Source organism: Schistocerca cancellata, chromosome 1, assembly GCF_023864275.1.
Source record: "Schistocerca cancellata isolate TAMUIC-IGC-003103 chromosome 1, iqSchCanc2.1, whole genome shotgun sequence".
Taxonomy (NCBI): Eukaryota; Metazoa; Arthropoda; class Insecta; order Orthoptera; family Acrididae; genus Schistocerca; species Schistocerca cancellata.
Genome location: NC_064626.1, coordinates 962,725,572 through 962,752,711, shown reverse-complemented (window position 1 = coordinate 962,752,711; position 27,140 = coordinate 962,725,572).

Here is a 27,140-nt window from a genome sequence, read left to right as displayed (position 1 = left end):
TGTACCAGTTTCTTTCGCCCTTATTTGATAGAATTCAAATAGTGCTACAATTTTAAAGCAATCGGTCAAGAACTCTCGCAGATCAAAGGTTTTGAACAAACCAACATTATCATCATTATAGCGTTTCACCTTTTATTACATTATTACACACACACACACACACACACACACACACACACACACACACACGCACACACACACATTAAGATGGCGCTCCAGTAAGCATATAGAAGCACCTGAATATTCGAAAGCAATGTTATGACAAAATTTCAAAGCAGTCCGTAAAGAATTTTCGCTAATTTTAGATTCTGAAGAAACAAAGATCTAGCTTTTTACTTATCTAGAAACTGTAAATCTTCCTAATCACAAATCTCCGAAAGAATTAGACCGAATGCTTAGAAATTTTGACGCATCGATGCACTGGAACAGGCGTTATTATTAAATAAACCTTGTTATAAAAAATATTAAATAAATAGGTACCTAAAAACACGCATGTATTAGAATGCAACGTTGCGTCAAAATTACAAAGCAATCGTCCAAGAACTTTCAGAGCTACACATTTTGAACAAACGAACATTTACACTTTTATTTTTGTAGATTTTACCTTGTTTGATTTACGCGTTATTGCTCCAGCTTAATTTTCACTGTGAAAACTTGCAAAGGCGTCATTCCCACGGCAGCAGCAGGTGCTTTGAGACAAATACGTCACCTGACGAAAATATGGAAACTTTGAAAGGTCGTTTACGAGATATTATTTCTTCAACACCGCTCGATACCGCAGCCGCATTCAGAACAGCTTTGTAAGAGGACCGGTGGTGCATCTGTGTAAAACTAGTCGCGCATGCGTGCAGTTGAAATTCAAGGTGCTGTAGTTTGACTTGGGCAAAGTACCGCTACGAGGAACCTCAAGTAAAACTCCACGCGAAAGTTAAGCATAAAAATATTAACAGGAGCCGTATAATTCGTATCTGACTGGTTTCAATAATATTTCGCCGCCCGGGGCGCAGATAACCATAACCATCAAAGAGTACTAAATGACAAAACAAAGAGCAAATAATCGCCACCTTCAAGCAGCAATTAAAAGAAACAACGCGCTGCTGGAAGCAAAATGCGAATTTCTTCATTTCACTTCATTTTATAAAGGAAGCGCCGGACTGCTGAAAACAAAACAGAATAAAAAATTTCGAAATAACTTCCAACCAGACTTTAAAAAGAAATCAATATTAACAGCATCAGCTCTGTCGCAAATATATATCGGTGGGTCCAGAAGTCTAATTAATTTCATTATTTTCTTGTTTCTGCGATTCAATGGCAGATGTGAATTCCGTACCTCATACTCCACATCACACGTATCGGTTTTCGGGGTACTACGTTTCCTGGAATTCGAAGCTGGCTGGCGGCTGGGATATTTGTTACCGATTACACTGAAATGTTTCAGTCAGAATCGTTGCACGGTCATCGCAATGGCAACGCATCTAGCGTACTTGTTTCGTTCTCATAATGCAAGTTACGCTTTTCGAGTTACTTATAACTTCTGGAGAAGTTATGGACCAGTCTGTTATTTTATTTTATCATTAAACATCCATTCTTGTCTGTCCACCCTACATTTGTACATACGTGAGTGAACGTGTTTCCATAGGCAATCACAGCATGGATGGCGTGGAGTCATTGCCAGCCTAACCTGGTGGGGTAGTTTGTCAAAAGTCAGAAGTTGAGAGCATAGCCGAAGAAAAACTCTAGGTTTTTATCGTGCTGTAATTCGTCAGAGGCAGCAGATTTATTTCCCCACCACCGCAGTATGAAACTAGAATCTCATCGCCTGGGCGCCACGCTAGGCATTCTGTAGCTTAATAGGTAGAGGAAGTGTCATCTTCTTGTGGGCTGGCTCGTTCCAGCGTGGGTGCGGGTATTTGAATATATTGGTTGAAACTGTATAAGTGTTTCATCTGCTTTGTTTCGATGTTAGTTATATTAGAGAGTCGTTGTGACTCTCCATATTATGAGGATTTCAGTGAACTAGCTGACAAGAGCAAATAATATGCAATATATCCTGAACGGTCACCGATAGATAAAATAGTATTGAAGAAATAAGTAAATGCAAAAGATATTATATTTTGAATAGTAGTAGTAAACGTAGTCCCACAGTAACAAATTTACATCATGATGTACAATACAATTAAATGTAAAACATATGAGAAGTAGATTGTGTCTTTGTCAGACTAATTTTATTTTTAAACTACTTTAGCTTGCAAAAACTCTTTGTGAAGAATGGTAGCAGTTGTAATGTGATCCTGCTTTACTTTTTGGCTGTATGTATCTTTAGCGCAAACATAAATATCACTGAATGTGCGAACTCGTGAAAAAGCCGAAAAGCCGAAAAGCGAAAAAACTGATTCTGGAAGAAACAATCATCCTCTCTGAAGCGATTGACCTTATGCTCTGTTACTGGTTACTGCGAATGCTACTTTTATTGAGAACAGGTGTCCTATTATTTGGATAGGCGTCGTTGGATGAGAAGATGTAAGGTTTATATGGTGTATGAGCACAGTTTTATGGGTGTCAATGAATTTAGTAGTGATAATGTGCTCGCCTGAGTGAGTTACGATTAATCCTACAACGTTAATTAACGCCCTATTAAAGGTATTGTTTCAAACTAACATAATTATAGCATTTTTCTTCAAAAGCAGTTGATGAGGTGGTAAACCGGATTTAAAGAGCTCAGAACTTTTGCGGGATACAACTGAACGTTCTTTATTTCTTCTAGATGGACGGAATCAAAACTTAAGTAAACTATTGGCTCTCCAGGTAACGAACTCGAAATAGCATTTTCATTAACTATTGTACAGCCATCATTTTTCCAACGTAGAATCGCAGTTGAATAGAACTGTGAGACATTTTGTTAATTCATTTTTGTGGCATTGAATATGATAGTAAAAAAAAACATTGTAATTACAATAACAGTGTTTTAGGAATTTTTATGCAAATGAAAGATACTGACATTAGGAGAAGTGTAACGGAACGTTGCAAGCGCTGTAATATATTGACGACTTAAAATTAAGTAAATTAACCTATAAATTAAGTTATAAATGTAAATGATACTTACGTACGCAATATTTGCTTAAAGAAAGTAAATAACTCCATCCGATGTTGTACATAATAGTAAAATTAAAATGTCAGTAGGTGGCACCTCCTAAATTTTTTACATCGACTTGTATGACCGAAATCGCTTACTGAAGGAACTTGAGTAAAGAATCCAAACGCCGCAACGATGGCCGAGTGGTTCTAGGCGCTTCAGTCTGCAACCGCCCGACCGCTACGATCGCAGGTTCTAATCCAGCCTCGGGCATGGATGTGTGTGATGTCCTTAGGTTACTTAGGTTTAAGTAATTCTAAGTTCTAGGGGACTTATGACCTCAGATGTTAAGTCCCATAGTGCTCAGAGCCATTTGAGCAAAGAATCCAAACAACTGTTAACAGCTGTTGTGCACGTTAGCTAATCGGATTGTCAGTAAACGGCACCTTCCACATTGGCTTTATGAAAAGTCTTCAAATAAAAATTTCTTAACGAAAACAATAAGTTTAAAATAACTGTCTACTTTTCGTCATTAATAGTGAGCGAAAACTTGAAAATGTTTCAATCATTAATTTGATTAAGAAGTACGGGAGATATAGCTTACTGACAAAAAAGAGACCACTGAGAAATATTATATATGATGCTACTGTGAAAAGAACTCTTTGGTTGTACCAAGCTTTGTACGAACTTCAACTATCACACTGCGTGTCCAGACCTACGTGGCTTCAGAAGCGTGAGCTTGATTTCATGTTAAATCTGTCTACTTAACGATTCCAGTGTCGTGAGGAGAATTATCTAGGAAGTTCGTTTTCAAGTGATAATTTATCGTATTTAATATAGTGGCCGTTGCCTAACACGGCACCACGTGTTCGTAGTCTTTTAGCTTTGGCATAGTGATCTCACGTATCTTATAGCGCACAGGATTTTGCACAGGACGAATCCAAATCAATAGTGAATTATTGCCATTAAGCACTTTTCGAAATTTTTAAAGAAATGATGTAAACTGCATGTACTTCCAGTAGCGGCCGAGACTGACGACACTGACCACTGCCTTCATTCTCTGCTTGTTTTAATAGCAACGTGGAGTAAAATAAATCATTGCCCCCCTTCTCCGGTTGTGTGAATTGTGGTGTCACCGCCAGACACCACACTTGCTAGGTGGTAGCCTTTAAATCGGCCGCGGTCCGTTAGTATACGTCGGACCCGCGTGTCGCCACTATCACTGATTGCAGACCGTGCGCCGCCACACGGCAGGTCTAGAGAGACTTCCTAGCACTCGCCTCAGTGGTACAACCGACTTGGCTAGCGATGGTTCGCTGACAAAATACGCTGTCATTTGCCGAGACGATAGTTAGCATAGCCTTCAGCTACGTCATTCGCTACGACCTAGCAAGGCGCCATGTTCAGTTACTATTGATATTGTGAATAATGTACAGTCAAGAGCGACGCTCATCATTAATGGATTAAAGTTAAGCATTCCACCAGCTACGTCCGTTTTCCTAAATTCTAATTTCCTTGTCCTGTTCCAGACCTCACGCCAGCCTGCGTGAGCTAAAACGCGTGCCTTTCGGCTTCCTCTCATACCGGTGTTGGCTCTCCTGCCAACCCACAACATGAATTACCTAATTCTTTGTGGTGATTCAGTGTGGCATCCTAGCCTTCTTGATGTTGTTATTGTTGTGGTCTTCAGTCCTATAAGTCTGAATACAATCCGTATTTGCTGCACACATGTAGCACATTCAGAGTATTATTTTAAGTGGCCTCCAAGTAATAAACATTTATAATTGTGTGATCTTACTTACCATTTGCACTTTATCTCATAAATGTGGCTTAAAATGCTGTTGGCGACAATACCGTATGTTTGCTCTGTTTTTATACAAAAAAATTATCACTCTACATTACAAAAACATTCCATTATTCGGTAAGTGACTTGCTATCATTTATTATTGCTCCATTTTGATTATAAATAACTGATATGCAAGTCATATCAGAACCTCAAAAGTTGGAGAAATAAGCATAAAAGGGGGTTGCGGATGATGTAATACAGACAAATATAGCTTCCAGTACGTTATCTTCCCCGACCCGCTAGCTAGTTCTACGTTATCCGTCGTACTAATTAATTACCCGTCTTGTTGGGCCACAGCCATTGCATTATCAGTGATCGATCCAAGCACGCTAGGCAGCGATATTAAAGGGAACTGGAATAGGATGTATTCACCTGTATTGGTGGTACGCAGGAACCGCGTATGTGGCAGGAAGGACAGGGCGAAAAGGTGACTGAACATCATTCGTTCGTCAACTTTCTCTTTATTTCAACAGAACAAACTAAGTTAGAATCATCAAACACCTATTGGAAAAACAACTCCAGTTGCATTGATTACTATGAAAAAGAGTAATTTACAATCATGAACCGTACCAGACTGATTAACAGCAAACGGATTAAGTGCAATAACAAAAATTGTAGCAGTTCAATAAAAGAGATAAAAACTCTTTCTTGAAAGAAACTTTAAGATTTACAGTCCAGAATAGAAGTATATTCTGCGAATAAGCACAGCATAACAGAGTTACTATGCCATCGGATAGGCACGTAAGAGAAATAACCGAACAAAATTAATGATAAATGTTGGGTCCTGAATTGTATAGTAGTCAGTGTGAACCTTCATGAAACAGATCTTAAATGTCTTAGTGTTTGACCAGCGAAAATAAAAGTGTATACAAGGATTAAGACTGATAAATATCGAGTTGGCCGAGCCAAACTTGCATAAAAGCATTTAAATATACGATTTAGTAACTACTCAATTTGCAAATTAGTCGGTTCATATTTCAAAAATTTGCATGAGCTACAAATAGAAAGAATTAAAAGGAGAGCTGCAATAGAAGCGCAATGATTAAGGCACAAATTATTACATTGACGCGCTGAACAACCCTGTCTTGGCAAGGCGTAGTGGGCTTGCAAGGACAAATGGTGAAGGACCACCGGTATCCGACTCGCCGTTCGGACGAGCGAGGACTTGGCTCCGCTTTCGGACGCTGCGCCGGCTCTATCTAGCAGATTTCATCGAAGTACCACCAAAAGAAACACAAATGGTAGCCTAATTAACAGAGAAATACAGAATTTAGTACAGGAATTGGGGCCAGGCTGCTACTAGAGACCAAATACTGCCACACGACAGTCAAAATTACAGTAACAAGAAAAACAAATAGTTAATTTTTCAATGCGCTAACCGAGTCAAATTAATGAAAGATGTAAGGCGGCCAAAACCTAAACACCGTACCTAATACAGTTATCGAGTAGGAATTTCGGCTGCCAACCACAAATTGTTCCAAATTCGCGCCACGTGGGCAACGGGGAAAGAAATAACCTTCACGCGGACCAGAACACTAAACGGAAACTTAAAGTGTTGGGTTGACTAACGAATCCCTGGCTAACAGCAGACAGAATATAATCTTCTGAATAACATTACAACCACATATTAGATAATAGTAACAAAGACAAAATTAAGTCCGCACTGAGACTTAATAATGGAGGGTTAAGAGGCCTCACCCTTACAAAAAAAGAAAAGAGCACATTCAAACGTGGTAGTATGAACACTCAATTAGACAACAGATGAAATTGCGCTCTACAGTAATAGTATACAGAGTGGTCCATTGATAGTGACCGGGCCAAATATCTCACGAAATAAGCATCAAACGAAAAAACTACAAAGAATGAAACTCGTCTTGCTTGAAGGGGGAAACGATATGGCTTTGTGGTTGGCCCGATATCGTGTTGATGTATGCCTATTGTGATCAAAATGCCCAACGGGCTTGTGCTATGTTTGCTGCTCGGTATCCTGGACGACATCATCCAAGTGTCCGGACCGTTCACCGGATAGTTACGTTATTTCATGAAACAGGAAGTGTTCAGTTACATGTGAAATGTCAACCACGACCTGCAACAAATGATGATGCCCAAGTAGGTGTTTTAGCTGCTGTCGCGGCTAATCCGCACATCACTAGCAGACAAATTGCTCGAGAGATCGGGAATCTCAAAAACGTCGGTGTTGAGAATGCTACAACATCGATTGCACCCGTACCATATTTCTATGCACCAGGAATTGCATGGCGACGACTTTGAACGTCGTGTGCAGTTCTGCCGCTGGACATAAGAGAAATTACGGGACAATGACAGATTTTTTGCTCGCGTTCTATTTAGCGACGAAGCGCCAGTCACCAACAGCGGTAACATAAACCGGCATAATATGTACTATTGGGCAACGGAAAATCCGCGATGGCTGCGACAAGTGGAACATCAGCGACCTTGGCGGGTTAATGTATGGTGCGGCTTTATGGGAGGAAGGATAATGGCCCCCCATTTTATCGATGGAAATCTAAATGGTGCAATGTATGCTGATTTCCTACGTAATGTTCTACCGATGTCACTACAAGATGTTTCACTGCATGACAGAATGGCGATGTACTTCCAACGTGATGGATGTCCGGCACATAGCTCGCGTGCGGTTGAAGCAGTATTGAATAGCATATTTCATGACAGGTGGATTGGTCGTCGAAGCAGAATACCATGGCCCGCACGTTCACCGGACCTGACGTCCCCCGATTACTTTCTGTGGGGAAAGTTGAAGGATATTTGCTATCGTGATCCACCGACAACGCCTGGCAATATGCGTCAGCGCATTGTCAATGCATGTGCGAATATTACGGAAGGCGAACTACACGCTGTTGAGAGGAAAGTCGTTACACGTATTGACAAACGTATTGAGGTTGACGGACACCATTTTGAGCATTTATTGCATTAATGTGGTATTTGACAGGCAATCACGTGGTAACAGCATGCGTTCTCAGAAATGATAAGTTCACAAAGGTGCATGTATCACATTGGAACAACCGAAATAAAATGTTCGAACATACCTACGTTCTGTATTATAATTTAAAAAACCTACCTGTTACCAACTGTTCGTCTAAAATTGTGAGCCATATGTTTGTGACTACTACAGCACCATCTATCACAAAGCGAAAAAAGTGATCCAACCAAAACATTCATATTTCTTTACTTACTACACGAATATGTAATAGAAAATGGGGGTTCCTGTTTCAAAACACGCAGTTGATATCCGTTTGACCGTTGGCAGCGCCATATAGCGGGCCAACCATAGCCCCATATGGTTTCCACCTTCAAGCTAGACAGGTTTCGTTCTTTGTAGTTTTTTTGTTTGACGCTTATTTCGTGAGATATTTGGCCCGGTCTCGATCAATGGACCGCCACAAATTCTACGCCTTACAGCAGTAACACTCAGAATGGAGCATTACATATAAAACCAATTCAGTAGTTTTATAGTAATTAACACACAGCTTTTCTGCTTAGAAACAGAAGCAGATCAATAAACAGAAATCTGATACGGAACCGGAGAAGAACCTCGAGCAAACAACCAGAGAACTATCACAGTGCCTCTATAGGAAATGGCAGCTGTAACTACGGTTACTGCTGATGCTCGGCTCACTCGCATTCGATAAACCAAATTAGAAGCTCACCAGGCATATCCGTACAACGATCCAGTAAGGACAGCATGGAGCCGGTACACAACCGCAAAACAACGGCGGTCCGCCGTCCGTCTCTAGGTCCGATGGGTTGATTAAAAACACAACACGACTCTCCCCTCGGTGCGGGCCCCACCCGTCCAATATTTTGAAGACGGCTGCAGCCGACGTACTCTGCTGGCCATTAAAATTGCTACGCCACGAAGGTGTGAAATTTAACCGACAGGAAGAAGATACTGCGATATGCAAATGATTAGATTTTCGAAGCATTCACACAAGGTTGGCGCCGGTGGCGACATCTGCAACGTGCTGCATGAGGAAAGTTTCCAACCGATTTCTCATACACAAACAGCAGTTGATCGGCGTTGCCTGGTGAAACGTTGTTGTGATGCCTCATGTAAGGGGGAAAAAAGCGTACCATCACGTTTCCGACTTTGATAAAGGTCGGATTGTAGCCTATCGCGATTGCGGTTTAACGTATCGTGACATTGTTGCTCGCGTTGGTCGAGATCCAATGACTGTTAGCAGAATATGGACTCGGTGGGTTCCGGAGGGTAATACGGAACGCCGTGCTGGATCCCAACGGCCTCGTATCACTAGCAGTCGAGATGACAGGCATCTCATCTGCACGGCTGTCACGGATCGTGCAGCCACATCTCGATGCCTGAGTCAAAAGATGGGGACGTCTGAAAGACAACAACCATCTGCACGAACAGTTCGACGACGTTTGCAGCAGCATGGAGTATCAGCTCGGAGACTATGGCTGCGGTTACCCTTGAGGGTGCATCACAGACAGGAGCGCCTGCGATGGTGTACTCAACGACGAACCTGGGTCCACGAATGGTAAAACGTCATTTTTTCGGATGAATCCAGGTTCTGTTTACAGCATGATGATGGTCGCATCCGTGTTTGGCGACATCGCGGTGAATGCACATTGGAAGCGTGTATTCGTCATCGCCATACTGGCGTATCACCCGGCGTGATGGTATGGGGTGCCAATGGTTACACGTCGCGGTCTCCTCTTGTTCGCATTGACGGCACTTTGAACAGTGGACGTTACATTTCAGATATGTTAAGAGCAGTGGGTCTACCCTTCATTCGATCCCTGCGAAACCCTACATTTCAGCAGGATAATGCACGTCCGCATGTTGCAGGTCCTGTACGGGCCTTTCTGGATACAGAAAATGTTCGACTTCTGCCCTGGACAGCACATTCTCCAGATTTCTCACCAACTGAAAACGTCTCGTCAATTGTGGCAGAGCAACAGGCTCGTCACAATACGCCAGTCACTACTCTTGATGAACTGTGGAATCGTGTTGAAGCTGCATGGGCAGATGTACCTGTACACGCCATCCAAGCTCTGTTTGACTCAATGCCCAGGCGTATCAAGGCCGTTATTACGGCCAGAGGTGGATCTTCTGGGTCCTTATTTCTCAGGATCTATGCACCCAGATTGAATGAAAATGTAATCACATGTCAGTTCTAGTATAATATATTTGTCCAATGAATACCCGTTTATCATCTGCATTTCTTCTTGGTGTAGCAATTTTAATGGCCAGTTGTGTAATATTGGTCCGCAAACCAGGAACCCCCCTGAGTGTCTCTTCTTGGCATCGCTTCTACGCTCAGGACCTGTGACTGTTAACTACCGGCACACTATTTGTCCCCTCCACCAGGTTCCAATTCTGTTGCTTCACCCCGAGTGAAATGTTTTCACCTTCCTGGTCTCACTGTCACTGTCCTCGCGCCTCCGATCTCCACTCGAACCACGCCCTCCTAAGGTGAAGATATTATACTAGAGACCGTGGAGCGACATATCGATCGCGCAACGGTTCAATTGGAAAAAATGTTAGATGTCCGCATTCGAATGCGTAGATTCGATAAGAACTAACAAAACAACTAAACATACCCTCACTTTTCTGTAGCCGCTCTGTTCAGGAAAATTTTACAAATAATTTGTACCACAAATTTTGAAACGCCCCTTTCAGTACGAAACAAATTTTTCTAAAAATCAGTATTGGAAGGAAATTTCGCCACTTATCGGCCTCCTCCCTTCATTTAGCGACAGTTTGGAATTAGTATTTTTCTTGCCTTATACCTGAACTTAAAATTTAGCAGGGAATAAAAAACAGATGTAACTGGACCATTACAATGTGAACCTTATAATTTGCACACCCCTTTCGTACATCTAAAATCTGTTTTACGTTCTAACATATTTTCTTCGTATCTAATTCTTTTTTGACGTTTAATGTACGCTTTGTCTTGAGTTCATGGTTTGTTAGCGGTTATCAGTTCAGAGTGATCCTTATTTTTGTGATTTTTTAAATTGATTTACGGAAACGAGTGATTGAAGTTCACTCAGCAAAACAAGACGCAGCTTTACGACTAATGATGGAACAGAACTTTACAGACTAACAGACAGCAGGCTAATCGACAGGAAGGAATTACTAATGATTACTCCGCACAGTAGCAGCAGGTAATTTTATATGCACTTTACAAGAGACACACTGAATTACTTAATTTGGAGAGAAAGAAACAGACAATACAAGACTAAATAATGGAAAGGATGTCTGAAGATATATAAGAAATATTCTTTTTCTCCTGAGAAGAATTTATGACTGTGCCCCCGTAAAAGTGAGTGTGTCGCTCAGCCACTTGTAAAATGTAGATGAAAATGCGTAAATATTTTATTTTCCGGCATATCTCTCTCGTAATGTCTGAGTGTAACGAGGTCACTGAAAGGAATTTTCAGCTGCTTTGATATAGCGCTTGTGCTCTAGAGGAAATATCTTTAATGAGCAGCCGCATAAAGCAGAGAATGAAAAGGACAGTCACGTTCTTCTTCTTAGGAAAAGGACGAGTGACGTCTTTTATAGAAGACGTAAACCTCTGACCTTAAAGACGAGAGTCGTCACACAACTTACGCGCTACCTGAAGAATGATCGCTCCAAGTGTCGCAGCTTTCTCTAAAAGCAGGTATTCTCTCCCCACAAAAGTAAAGAAATCATGCGAAGGGTATTTAGGGCGACTCTAGATTCGGTTTCCACAGATCATCATTTATACTACAATGTAAATGTAATTGATCTTGTGGTTACCATTACTTACCTGCCTTGAACTACCCGTGATACCGAGAAGTTTACTATGTATAAAAATGAACGATCATTCCTGTTTTTGCAATGTGTTTTGGTAACAGATGGTGTGTTGCTAAGTGCTTTCTGGGTGTCAAAAATTGGAAAGTTGTCTTGTATATTTTCGTTTCAGTGTATTATTTCTTTATTATATTTCCATGTACTGAAATAACTTTCGGCAGGTTTATACAATATATTATTATCTGACCATCCACAGACATGTTTTCATTGCGCATGCATCCTCAATAATGAAACAAGCTAACCGTTTTTCTATAAGAGTTTAATTGTATACATTCTTGTGTTTTCTGTTCATTCACGACTCGGGATGTCACCTATTCTAAGGGACCTTTTAAGCAATTCATGGAAGCCCTGTGACGCACTTGATGTGACGTAAAGCAGCCTGCTAGCGAACTCCAATCGCTGCACTCAGCTCAAGTAGTACCACAAACAAATAATAATATAAAATAAACAAATATTTGTACTAATACATAACATCTTACGTAATAATACACTGCTCAGACGGCATGCATATGTGTTTTCTTAAAAAAGAAACGTAACCTTTAACATGATATTAATTATCAACGCCTTTCCTCGTTTACAGACGACCAGGGTACAGGAAACTACGCACCTCTAACTATTAACGAAAAAAATCCCTGATTTAATTCCACAGAATCTCTGCACCCTCTCAGTGATGGGTTGTTGTGATCTTTACTCTGAAGACTTGTTTAATGCTGCTCTCCAGGCTAGTCTATTCTGTACAAGCCTTTTATTCTCTGCATAACTATTATAGCCTGCATCCATTTTAGTCTGCTTACTACGTTCTGCCTCTAAATATTTCAGCCCCAATTTTTCCTTCCTTATGGAAATGAGAATTCCTTGATGCCTCAGAAAGCGTCCTGTCATCGTATCACACGTTTGAATGACAGTATTTAAAACGGCAATATTCTTCCTTCATACCATGTTTATATAAATCGTAGATTAATTCTTCTTTAGTTTCTCATAAAGATGCTAATCGAATACCCTAGTAGCAGAGCCATTCAACGATTCCGGTCAAATTGTCCAGGTTTCATAAAAAGCTTCCGTAGGTTCTTCTGTTTTAAGTAAACACAGTCCCTGTCACCATAATGTAACCGTAACAGAAAAATAGCTATCACCAATCGTGTAACGCGTCTTCACTATAATAATGTTGCTTTATTGGTGTGTAGTAAGTAGAGACACGATTATATGCATCAGAAAAACCTTAAAATATGTATGAAAATTTGCATGAAAAATCCTTAAAAATGCATGAAAAGTGTCGAAATATGCAAGATCAAATATTAATAATAAAACACACGGTGGTTACTGTGTGCATTATATCTCATAGTTGAATCTGTGCATATCTTTAATTGTAGAAATAAGTTATAAATATACAGTATTTCAAAAATTTGTAATTATTAACTGCATAGATCCAATTTGTCGTAAAAATTTAAATAATGTATGTTTGGCGTTTGAAAAACCAATAGCTAAAAAGGTTTTCTGTCCAATATCCTGTGTACATTATAAGTGCTGAAGAGAGATCTATATGGACAAATAAATAAATAAATATCAATTACGAGGAAGTGCGCCGGTACATTTAGAACGCTCATATCGTTTTCCGAATACTTTCTGGTAGAGGTTAGGAAGGGGTCTTTATTTTCTAAAGATTTACAAAATGGGGCGCATACCATGTGTCAAGAATTGTTCCTTCTTTGCTATTGTTGTCCGTAACATGCGGATGCGATGCGACTGAGTCGCAGGGAAACACTCGATATGTCCAGGATCAACTTCGAGGTATATCGCACGCAGAGGGGCAAGCTCCAAAACTCCGTAATATTTCATTTAAAAAACAACATACGATCATGAATTTTTTTACAGAATTAACTTTTAATTAATACTATTGTACCAAAGCATTTACAACATTTACAATTTATTTTACATTTTTCTACTATTGTAAACATAAACGACCAAGTACTGTTCCAAATGTTCGGTAGTAGGATTGTGTCTTCGATCACTCAAAATATTTTTATAAGCAGGAAAGGACCGTTCTACATCAACTGAAGTAACTGGATAGTATTTCAATTTGGGTGCAATGTTCACACTTATTGTTTCTGGTAAAAGTTCACCTGTCCCATTAACAATACTATCAATTTGGCACAAGGGTTAAAAGGCTGGGTTATTGTTTAAAATGTTTTCAAACTTTTCTTTACGTTTTCTTGGGAATGCCTCTGGCAATGAGCAGTTCACTTAGCCAATTTTATTCATTAACTGACTAGATTCATTCAACGCCAAACTTATTTGAGTTTCAAACTCTTTAATACTTGCGGGTATATGGGAAAAATGAGTGCTGATCACAGCAATGTCCTTTTTAATACCGGAATTATTAAAAGCTTCCTTGCACTGGCAAACTGGCAAACTGCCAAAGCATCTGCACTATCGAAGTCGTTTATTACCCTTCTAACGGCCTCGAAATGTTCATTGTAAAACAACACAGCTTCAACCGACGTACCCCAACGAGTTACCACTGGTTCGGGAGGTAAAGCCACATTTGGTACTTCTTTGTGAGTATAGATGAGAGCAGGAGCCTTTAGAAACTCTTGCTTTGTGGGTGAGATAAGTTCATTTACATTCACAAACATGGAGCGTACTTCAGCAAGGCGATGTATTCCATGAGCAAAGCACGTCACATGAATCAAACTGCGATAAAATACTCGGATGGCTTTTCCTGCTTTGATCCTATAGGGAGCAGCATCTGAAATAAACACAAACACTTTTCCATCTGCAGAAGATTCTGGAAATATTTTTCTAATACCCTCTTCACTAATCTGGCTATAGTAGAATGATTTACTTTTTCAAGTTCTTCGCAGGCCGCTAAATAGAAGAAGAAGGCTCTTCTGTTAAAGCACTAACAATTAAATTTACAATGTAACGGCTACAAGTGTCTATAGTTTAGTCAAATGAAATTCAGATAATGCTGTACTTGAGTTCATTGCGTATTTCCTCTAGACCATTTACGTAAATTGTCGCTACGTAATTTTTACGCAGTTTTTATTTCACCTAGTATATTTTGAGTTAAGCAATATTTGCGCAGGAAGCCCTTGATGATAGGGTTTGTAAGCTTGTGAAGGGGAATATTGCTTTCAATGAATGCTTCACATAGATTAATGTTAAACCGACTTTTTTGGTTACCTTTGGACAAATCCCTGCTACTGCAACTCGCTGTTGTCAGAAGTTGTTGTCGTGGTCCTTTCTTCTGCATTCCTGCGATATGAAGACTTGTCTTGACATGATGGTCTATTTTTTGCCGAAACCTTTTTCTCGCAAACTCGACAATATAAAACAATTCTGTCATACGTAAATGTTCCAGGATGGTCAGCTATCAATGAAACGACGTTTATTTTTTCGGGCGACGTGGCGCACTACACGCCGTAAACACGTTCAACTGTGTAAAAGTAAATAGAAAGCTAAACTGAAACACTCGACGTGCGACTAAAAGCTTGCGTAGTTTAATTTAATTGTTGCCGACGCGTACGGTATGACAGCGGAGGGGGATTAACCGTGGGCGCGCGCTCGGGAACAATTGACTCTGCCTGTTCCTGTTCCTCTTCTGCAATGATTTCGCTAGGCAGTGGTCTCTCAGTTAGCGATTTCACGCAGTTATACGTCGCGGTCAATCTCTGAGACAAACTAGATCGAGCTAGACACCGCCCGTCTAATTTTTTAAAATATTGTTAACATAGGTCGAAAATATGCATCGTCACTAGCTTTAGTTAAAATATGCAATAACCGGCGAAAAGAAGCCAAATATGCAAATGCGTATGCAACATGCAAATGTATGTAATCCTGTCTCTAGTAATAAGTAACCGGGACAGACGTAGCTCACTACAACTACTTCACAAAGTCAGAAAGTTATTCAGAAGGAGAGAAAAGAAAAGAGTGAGAAAATCTTAACACACGTAGCTATAGTGTTCATTTTAATAATAGTGTCGCTTTCAGAAAAATATAGCTAAATTAAAATTCCAGTTAGACTGGAGAGCCATTTAGTCTAGATATCGCAAGTCAAACTTCTGTCTTGATTTCGTTACCGCCTGACTGTCCCAATCTTACTGATGGAACTTTGTATTGTCCGATTGAAGGTGTGTGCTGTTTGTTTTTGATGATGTAAAGACAGCATTCTGGGATGGTACTAGTAAACATATTTGCTCCGATATTTTTCGGACCTGTACACTATGAATAAGACTTAACTCTCATTTAATTGTCTGTGTTAAGCTAAATTACATTGTCGCCAGAGTGTTTTTTCCTTTCAGTTGATTGTCTGGTTGGAAGATTTTTTATTTAATGAGATTATTATTTTAAATTCTGCTGCCAGTTGTTTTCTGTAGATAATACTAAATCTGGGGGGATTGTTGGTCCTTTACTTACCGCATCGATGACTCTTTTGAACTCGATTGCCAGTTGTTTTCTTCACTATTACCAAATCTGTAGGGCAGGTACCCCTTTACTTATTTAACTAATTATTCGTCTAAATTCTGACACTAGTTGTTTGATGTAAATTGTAGTAGTTAATCTGATGGTCAGTTTGTGCTTGATTCATTAGATCGTTTTATTAAATTTTGCCACCAGTTGCTTCTAATAAGTGATAACCCCAATCTTCTCAGCACTTGCTATTCTAACGTTTTGTTATTTAAATTCTGTCAGCAGTTGCTTTTCTTGAATTAAAATAGACCGTACGGGCAGTTTTACTTAATATGGAAGTTTTTAAATTGCTGTGTTAAGTTTCCTGTGATTTTTTTTTCTGTATCCTTTGGTAAAATGTTGAAGACGTGTCTGATGTGAGATTTACTTGTTAACATTTGAATAAACATATTCTGATTCAGCAGCTTAGCACTCAATACCACATTACTAGCATTGTCTATAGCAGCAGAGCATGGTTGTAATGGAGTAGCAGGCTTCTGATCCTGTGAAGTTGTAGGGTCAGAAAAAATTGTAGAGTTTACTGTGTTAGATACTTTTATTGCAAGTTTCCTAAGGAATGTAACGTGTATCATGGATCAGTGCACCGGTTTAGGCGTTTCCTATTTGACCAAGGGTCTCCTCAAACATGAACTTTCTATCTGTGGGGAAAATACAGAAGGTAGTGTAGCTGCGTTGGCGCAGAGATGGACTGATAAGGGAGGTAAGTGACTCTTGCTCTGTTTGCAGCAGTCTCCTGTACAAGCCCATCTTCAGTTGTTAAAGAGTAGTAACTCCACCTGCATGGAAGTATTTTGTGTTCAGGAACAGTTAAATCCTCTTCTTATCCGTGTTCAAGGAATCAGCGTCATTAACTTTATTCTAAGCAGAAATGAGTAATTGAAGCATTATGTGGGAAAGTGGTTAAGTTGCAACTCGAAGGGAATATGTTGAATTGGCAAATTAATGGAGTTAAGGAAGGTGGTTCAGGTCCCACAGAAGGTAGTGATAAAGAACAGGTGGTGTAGGCCTCGAGGGTGGGTATTTTTTAATAAACTTCCCTATCTTCATCTGGGGTTTTCTGGCTTAACTAAAGACATTAACGAGCAAATTGTTAATATGTTGTGGTTAATGGTCTTTTTCTGCAGAATCACGCTATGGTGTTGCAACTTACTGATAACGTGATGTTCACAGTCATGTATTCCTTGTCTCAGAACAAACTAAGTACAACGATTGTAGATGGCATCCACAGAAGGAAAGCGATTGATTGGATTCATTGGATTCAATCTGAGGTTATTAGAGAGTAACGTATCCAGTCGATTGCATAATGTACTTGTTAATAATTACGTTTATCGTGTCCAGGGACAAGGGGAGATATTGGATTGATCCACTGAGAAAGTTACTGCTGCATGTCTTAAAATGTCCAAAGTAGAGATTGTGAACACTATTGCAGAACGGATGCATCCAGAGGAACGGTGCTTAGTGCTCTTTGCAAGTGAACCACAGAACTTTTCTAATTTAGATGAGTTAATGGCCGATATCGAGAGGTTTGGTTTTAATGCTCGGAAGCGTGATCCCATTGGTGGTAACAGTAGTGGTCCGAGCATGGGGCTGGCAACCCGAACTACACGCCACTGTTAACCACTAATGAGGGACTGGGTCCCTTACTTCGATTGCACATAATTCATTAAGGTCAATCCAACACATTTATTTCAAATAACATAAATGAAGTTACATTTTAATCTGGCTGACATTGTTGTTGTTGTGGTCTTCAGTCCTGAGACTGGTTTGATGCAGCTCTCCATGCTACTCTATCCTGTGCAAGTTTCTTCATCTCCCAGTACTTACTGCAACCTACGTCCTTCGGAATCTGCTTAGTGTATTCATCTCTTGGTCTCCCTCTACGATTTTTACCCTCCAAACTGCCCTCCACTGCTAGCTTTGTGATCCCTCGATGCCTCAGAACATGTCCTACCAACTGGTCCCTTCTTCTTGCCAAGTTGTGCCACAAACTCCTCTTCACGCCAATTCTATTCAGTACCTCCCCATTAGTTATGTGATCTACCCATCTAATCTTCAGCACTCTTCTGTAGCACCACATTTCGGAAGCTTCTATTCTCTTCTTGTCTAAACTATTTATCGTCCATGCTTCACTTCCATACATGGCTACACTCCATACAAATACTTTCAGAAACGACTTCCTGACACTTAAATCTATACTGGATGTTAACAAATTTCTCTTCTTCAGAAACGCTTTTCTTGCCATTGCCAGTCTACATTTTATATCCTCTCTACTTCGACCATCATCAGTTATTTTGATCCCCAAACAGAAAAACTCCTTTACTACTTTAAGTGTCTCATTTCCTAATCTAATTCCCTCAGCATCACCCGACTTAATTCGACTACATGCCATTATCCTCGTTTTGCTTTTGTTGATGTTCATCTCATATCTTTCTTTCAAGACACTGTCCATTCCATTCAACTGCTCTTTCAAGTCCTTTGCTGTTTCTGACAATTACAATGCCATCGGCGAACCTGAAAGTTTTTATTTCTTCTCCATGGATTTTAATACCTACTCCGTACTTTTCTTTTGTTTCCTTTACTGCTTGCTCAATATATCGATTGAATAACATCAGGGAGAGGCTACAACACTATCCCACTCCCTTCCCAACCACTGCTTCCCTTTCATGTCCCTCGACTCTTATAACTGCCATCTGGTCTCTGCAGAAATTGTAAATAGCCTTTCGCTCCCTGTACTTTACCCCTGCCACCCTTAGAGTTTGAAAGAGAGCATTCCAGTCAACATTGTCAAAAGATTTCTCTAAGTCTACAAATGCTAGAAACGTAGGTTTGCCTTTCCTTAATCTTTCTTCTAAGATAAGTCGTAAGGTCAGTATTGCCTCACGTGTTCCAGTATTTCTACGAAATCCAAAGTGATCTTCCCCGAGGTTGGATTCTACTAGTTTTTCCATTCATCTGTAAAGAATTCGCTTTAGTATTTTGCAGCTGTGGCTTATTAAACTGATTGTTCGGTAATTTTCACATCTGTCAACACCTGCTTTCTTTGGGATTGGAATTATTATATTCTTCTTGAAGTCGGAGGGTATTTCGTCAGTCTCATACATCTTGCTCACCAGATAGTAGAGTTTTGTGAGGACTGGCTCTCCCAAGGCCGTCAGTAGTTCTAATGGAATGTTGTCTACTCCCGGGGCCTTGTTTCGACTCAGGTCTTTCAGTGTTCTGTCAAACTCTTCACGCAGTATCGTATCTCCCATTTAATCTTCATCTACATCCTCTTCCATTTTCAGAATATTGTCCTCAAGTACGTCGTCCATGTATAGACCCTCTATATACTCCTTCCACCTTTCTGCTTTCCCTTCTTTGCTTACAACTGTGTTTCCATCTGAGCTCTTGGTATTCATACAAGTGGTTCTCTATTCTCCAAAGGTCTCTTTAATTTTCCTGTAGGCAGTATCTATCTTACCCCTAGTGAGATAAGCCTCTACATCCTTACATTTGTCCTCTGGCCATCCCTGCTTAGCCATTTTGCACTTCCTGTCGATCTCATTTTTGAGACGTTTGTATTCCTTTCTGCCTGCTTCATTTATTGCATTTTTATATTTTCTCCTTTCATCAATTAAATTCAATATTTCTTCTGTTACCCAAGGATTTCTACTATCCCTCGTCTTTTTACCCAATTGATCCTCTGCTGCCTTCACTACTTCATCCCTCAGAGCTACCCATTCTTCTTCTACTATATTTCTTTCCCCCATTTGTGACAATTGTTCCCTTATGCTCTCCCTGAAACCACTGGTTGAATCAGTTTGTCCAGATCCCATCTCCTTAATTTCCCACCTTATTGCAGTTTCTACAGTGTTAATCTACAGCTCATAACCAATAGATTGTGGTCAGAGTCCATATCTGCCCCTGGAAATGTCTTACAATTTAATACCTGGTTACTAAATCTCTGTCTTACCATTAAATTTTCTATCTAATACCTTCTAGTATTTCCAGGATTCTTCCAAGTGTACAACCTTCTTTTATGATTCTTGAACCAAGTGCTATGATTAAGTGCTATGATTAAGTTATGCTCTTTGCAAAATTCTACCTGACGGCTTCCTCTTTCATTTCTTTCCCCCAATCCATATTCACCTACTATGTTTTCTTGTCTTCCTTTTTCTACTCTAGAATTCCAGTCACCCATGACTATCAAATTTTCGTCTCTCTTTATTACCTGAATAATTTCTTTTATCTCATGACACATTTCATCAATTACATCATCTGCAGAGCTAGTTGGCATATAAATTTGTATTACTGTAGTAGGCGTGGGCTTCGTGTCTATCTTGGCCACAATAATGCGTTCACTATGCTGTTTGTAGTAGGCTGACATTAATTAGGAATAAAAAAAACAATTTCAATATCAGCTGATTTAGTGCGTGAAGCGCGAGTTAATCCGATAACCAGATAAACTAAACAATTCTCCGTAATTCAAAAGAAAGAGAAAAACAAAATCTAATCAATACGCCCCACTGAGAAATATCCAAAGAACCTTACAATACTACTCAAAAGAATACACTGAAGTGGGGAGCAGTCATTCACCCGACAGAACGCTTCAAAATGAGTCAATAACACAGCTGAGTGCTCCATAAAACTGCAAGACATTAAATACACTTCATTTGACGAATAACAAATACTCATTAACATTACGTCACTCCTGTCTGAACTGCAGTGTCCCAAAGAAACAGGCGCTTTTTCTGAATGAACAATTTTTTTTATATGCTTAAATTACAGAATTAAGGTATTCCAAAAGATGTCCAAACGAACCCCTCCCCCCCCCCCCCCCACCCGTTTCAGTTGAGGCGGAGGCTGATCTGGAAACAGAGAATGCCACAAAAACACAGTTTTGATGTGAAATCTTACAGGACACCCGGAAGCAGTAACAGACAAGGGGTAGGCACCCACAAATAACACAAGCTAAGAGTCAGGCTGAGAGCACATCTTACGAGAACTCGTTCACACTATGCTCACCACAACCTGTAGACATTCCGGCCGAACATCCGCTTGCGGTGGCTACCAGAAGGACGAAGCAACCAACAGGTCCACGCCGTACTTCTCACACAGGCACCTCAATTTGTACAAACATCTAGGCCAACACCAACTCCGGACTCCCCTCTCACTGCGAGGCTTGGCACACTTTATATGAAATGCCTTCCAGGCAACCAGTAACCGCCGCAGGGGTTTCACGATTAGCAAACAGCCCCAGCGTAACAGACATCACACACGTGCTTACGCCCGAGCCACAACCCCGCCAGTCTCAGCGGCCGCCTCAAACAGACTGCCTCTCACCGTCCCGTGCGCCCCAGCCGAAAACACAAAGATGCTAATGCCCGTGGACGCGCCAAAGATAACAAGCCGATGCTGATGATCGACCAGTGATCTGCCTCAAGTAGTGTGGTGGGTGCGAAGATTCCAGATAGGAAACTTCAATCAGGATATAGACCAGCCACCTATTTGTGCAGTATTAATTTCTGGAAGCAACCTCTCCTTGATCGACGTATCCTGGTATCACATATTTGCTCGAGTTGTAAGTTCCCTGTTCTTTAAAAATCTCATATTAGAAGTCGGGGTGTCTGCAGGGACTCTTATTCCTATTTTTGGAAAGTTGTGCTTTGTCTGAAAATGCAGCAGTGATCATGGCCAATTGACTTCACTGTGGTGCAACGTCTGAGTACCGAGGATCTATTAGTGTGCGATTTTTTAAAAAAAGTATCACGTGTCTTTTGAATTATCTGGATTGGAAGACACTGTTTAAATATTTTCCTGGGTAGAAATAGCCTCTGCGTCACCATAAACACCACCAACGAGTACGTTCGGTCATGGGGAAAGGGCCTGCTTTTCTATTGTCTCGAAGTCGAAAGAGACTAGGACCTTAATACACATTTTGGGCCGGCCAGTGTGGCCAAGCGGTTCTAGGCGCTTCAGTCTGGAACCGCGTGACCACTACAGTCGCAGGTTCGAATCTTGCCTCGGGCATGGATGTGTGTGATGTCCTTAGGTTAGTTAAGTTTAAGTAATTCTACGTTCTAGGGGACTGATGACCTCAGATGTTAAGTCCCATAATGCTCAGAGCCATTTGAACCATTATGAACGACATTTTGGAACAATATCCTGAGGTTTTAACAGGTAGGCTTGGAGTTACCAATAAACTGGACTATAATATTAATTTCACAGACACCATATCGTTGTGGTCGCCTATTGTCACCACCAATAATGAAGGAACGTAGAAGGATAATCGATCAGCAAATGGCAGATAGCGTAATCCATTCATCCGTGTTACCTTGTGCGTCCCCAGTATTTTCGTACTCAAGGCATGTGGTCAGGGGTACAACCTGGTGGTTGACTACTGTCAGATGAATCATAAATTGAATCTAGAATCAGTCCCACTTCAGGATTTGCGTGACTGTTTCACCTGGTTCTCAGCAGCACAGTATTTTTGAGTACTTGGTCGAAACCAAGCGTAATGTCATGTTCCTCTTGCAGAAGAGTGGAAACGTTTGATCTTTGTGGATTTGAATTTATTTGAGTACAAGTGGCATCTGGATCCCTTTTGGACTGACCATGGGAGCCGCAGCCTTGAACAGACTTTTAGATTCTATTTTGGGTGATTTAAACTTCGAGAGGATATACAGTTATTTAGAGGACGCTAATTATAGCAAAACGTTTGAAGACCACCTGGGCGATGTAGGGAAGGTAGTATGTCGCTTGCAAGCGGCAGGGTTAACTGTTAATACATCGCAAGTTAATCTGCCGAAGAAGGAAATCTTCCTAGGTCATGTTGTCTCAGCCAATAGGATGAGGATAGATCAAGAGTGCACCAGAGACATCAGTCAGTTTCTGGTGCCCAAGAATAAGAAAGAAATTGTAAGGTTTTCAGCATGGCAAATTTTTTTTCTTAAGTTCATGGCGAAAGGGAGAGTTTTTAGATGGGGTGAATCTCAGCAGGACTCTTCTGACGCTCTCAAAGCGGCGTTAGCCAGGCACCCATAATTATCCGTACCAGACTTTAGCACGGATTTCGTGATTCGAACAAGTGCTTCCAACTCAGGAACTGCTCTGGTCCTCATGCGGAAAAGTGAAGGAGAAGGATCGCTTATGCTTCTAGATCTTTTTCTCGTGCGGAGCAGAAGCATTCAGTATACACTTGAAGTGTTGTGGAGGATGGAACATTTTAAATTCTACCTTGAACATATGTTATTTCATCTCGAGATAGACATTCAAGTAATGTCATAGGTTCTAGCCCGAACTCGTAAGACCGGACGTTTAGGCAGGTGAGCGATAAGAATTTCAGCGTTCTTTTCACAGGTGCATCACATAAAGGGTACCGATAATGAAGTAATATATATTTATTTATTAGTCGTATTGAATTATATGTTCCAGAGACCTATTAAGGCTCATCGTTATCTGTGACAACGAACACAGACCGAAGCAATGAACTAAAATTTGTATCAATGTCGGGCTTCGAATCTGAGTCTTCCGTTCACTAAGTAGATGTGATAATCACTGCAACACCATGGCACGTAAGTAAGGGAGCTGCACGGATTACCCTAGTACGTCTCCCTCCTTAGTACAAACTCCAGTTCTCGCCTCAGCCCTTCTTGATGTTACCCTTCTTAACTCTTATCAGTATTGATCTCCAACATTGGAATAGCACCTTAGCTTTGAACGAAATGGGGATAATCCTGCCTTTACCTCAGGTGTACCTATTGTATTAATCATACGAAATTATATGGTTCAAAGGCATATTAAATGCCAGCTTTAACCGTGATAATAAATACAGCCGGAAGCAATGAATTAAAATTAGTACTAAGGCCAGGTTTCGAATCCAGTTCTTGCGCTCACTAAGCAGATGCACTGATCACTGCGTGACCTTGATCTTTATCAGGAAGTAAGATGATACGAATTTTAATACATTGCTTTGACATGTATTCATTATCAACGATATTTATTTGTAAAGGTCGATGCCTTTTCTAGGTTTGTGTGACTGATTGCGAGTAAGTCAGGAACCACTGGAACTACAGGTGAACATCTAATTCAGATACCCTGTGTTTGGTCCTACCAGAGTACTAGTGAGCGATAACGCTCTGACGTTTGCCTCAAAGTAATTCACGAGGTTCTGTTTCAGCAGCGGGATATCCCACCTGGTCACAACTCCCTACTATCCTCAGTTCTCTTTCGTTAAGCGGATGAACTGCAGTTTCAAGTCGGCTCTTACCATCTTCCAGTCCCAGTCACATACCAAGTGGTATCAGTCGACTGGGTGGTTGAATCTTGCGTTCATCACCGCCGTTCATGAGGCAATAGCTAGATGTTCATGTGAATTCGCCCCTCTCCAACTTATGAGTGATCAATGATTTATTAAAAGATGATAGTAATCCTGAGATAATAAAAAAAAACTGAGTGGCCGCTAAGAAAAGCATTGAGCTGGCGTATAGAAGGAAGGCCGTTCACTATAATCCAAGGAGGCGTCCTGTCCCAATATGGGTAGGTAGTATGACGTATTTAAAGAATTTCTGAGCATAAAATGAGGGGCCCAATGGTCACATCGAAAATCCTTCCTGGATTCGTGAGGCCTTACAAGGTGGTTAAAGCAATCTCCCTGGTCAGTGTCCTGCTTCAAGATCCATCTTCCAAAATATGTATTAGGGCCCACATGAGTTAACTGAATTTTTCCTTGAGTAACCAAGATGCCGAAGCACTGTCTGGCCGTTCACCCACCTCACCCCCACCTGTAGCGCCTCGGTTGGCAGCATAGCTGGTTGTGATAGTGGAACGAGCGGCGGATCTACCATCAGAGGGAAGGTCAAGGTCACATGTTGTGACGGGGATATAAGGGCAGCCGCGGTGGTCAGTGGCTTCAATAAGGTACGGATAGAAAGAGCAGTGTGTTTGGCGCTGTCGTGCCCGAAGCTTGGAGAGCAGTTGTGGGTCAAAACGCGAGTCCGTGATGCCCTAATGTGCTGGTTGTTGCCCGATGGAAATCGTGTTCTGGACGTGGCGGTTGAAATGTCTGAAATGTCACTTGTGTTTCGAGTTTGGATCTCGGGAGGAGCCCTGTGTTAGGTTTCATACCTGTCACTCTAGTTTCGATCGTTGGTCGTAAGGGCTGCCGTGGAATACGCTTCCTAAACGACAGCTGGCTGGCGGAAGTATCCGCTTGCTAGCAGTATGGAGCTACTGTTGATTCCCACAACGATCCTCAGGAAGTACGGTGAGCATTTTGCTTTACGATTGTTACTTCGTTTGTTGATCTGCCCGTCTCTGTGCTCGTCGTCTTGGTTACCAGTAAACGTGTTAGACCCACACTGAAGTCAGTGAACTAGTTATGTCACGGCAGCTATCATGTGCTTTTATACCGATTGTTTGTTATCAAACTTTGGGCTTCAGTGGAGGCACTAGACCGAGTCGGATTGCGTTAAGTGTGGGCACTGGGTAAATAGCTAAACACCATATAATTTAATTCACGCCTGTGACTTTACAGTTAAGGCCTTGCATACTGCTGTAGCTTGTGTGTGCGAGAGGTCTTTTAATCTCAAACTAATCTATTCTGTGCATGTGTGGGTAGTAATTTTATTTTTATCTGGTCTCGTATGTTACAGTAAAGAGATCTCGCAACTCCGTCTCTTCATTTTGTGTATTCACTGACACCGAAACCGCGGCCAGCTTACAGTTAGCAATGCTTCTATTGAAACAGGTGGTTCACTTGCTACTAACACCTTTGTTATCCATAAGCAGTACAAGGGATCTAAATTAAGATTGCAGTTAGGCTGGTTAGCCGATTAATCTAGAGATCCTAAGTGAAACTTGTGTTCTGGTTTTGGTTGTGTTACCACCTGATTGTGCCAATCTTACAGACGGAATTTGGTATTGTGTGATTGAAAGTCTGTACTGTTTGCATTTCATTAAGTAAAAAAGGCCATACTGGGCCGGTACTAGTAAACATATTTGTTCCGGTATTTCGGGGAACTGCACACTCTCAATAAGATTTATTGCTTAGTTTGATTGTCTTCGTTAAACTAAATTACATTTTCGCCAGAGTTATTTTCCTTTTAAGTGATTGTTGGTTGGCAGTTTTTTTAATTCATTGGATTATTCATTTAAATTTTGCCGTCTGTTGTTTTCTGTTAAATAAAATATTAAATCTTGTGCGCACTAGGACCTTTACTTATTGCATTGACTATTCTTTTACATTAGACCACCAGTTGTTTTCTGTTGTTTGCCATACATTTTAATAATTAATCTGCTGGCAATTTGGTGCTTGATTCATTGCATCATTCTGTTAAATTCTGCCGCCAGTTGCTTCCTGTAAATCATAGCTGTAATCTTGTTAGCAGTTGCTGTTAAATGTTTTGTTATTTAAATCTGTCACCAGTTGCTTTTCGTTCATTAAAATAGATATGGTTGGCAGTGTTAATTTAACATGGCAGTTTTTAATTTCCTGTGTTGAGTTTTCTGTGAATTATGACTTCTGTATCCATTGGAAAGTAAGACTATAGGGTTTGGAAGCATGTGTTATGGTTTAATACTTTTTTTAAAAATGAAGTTCTTTGTTTAAATTTGAATCAATTTCTTCTGCTTCAGCACCTTACCACTCAACAACACTTCCCTATCACTTTCACCTTTCCCAGCACTTCAAGCATTTGAGCATTTTTAACTCCTCAGAATACTTTGCATGTGTTTTCTCATTTCCTACTAAACAATGGAGGCTTTCAGCCGTGGTTTAGGGATAGCGTTCATGACAAGTAATCAGAGCGTCCTGGGTACCGAGTTAGTACCTGGCCCCTGCTTAACACCAAATAAAAATCATCATCAGTGGCGACCGGAAACTTCCGGCATAGGTAGTCCTGTCAGCGGTATTAGAAAAAGGTGTAGGTGTGGAC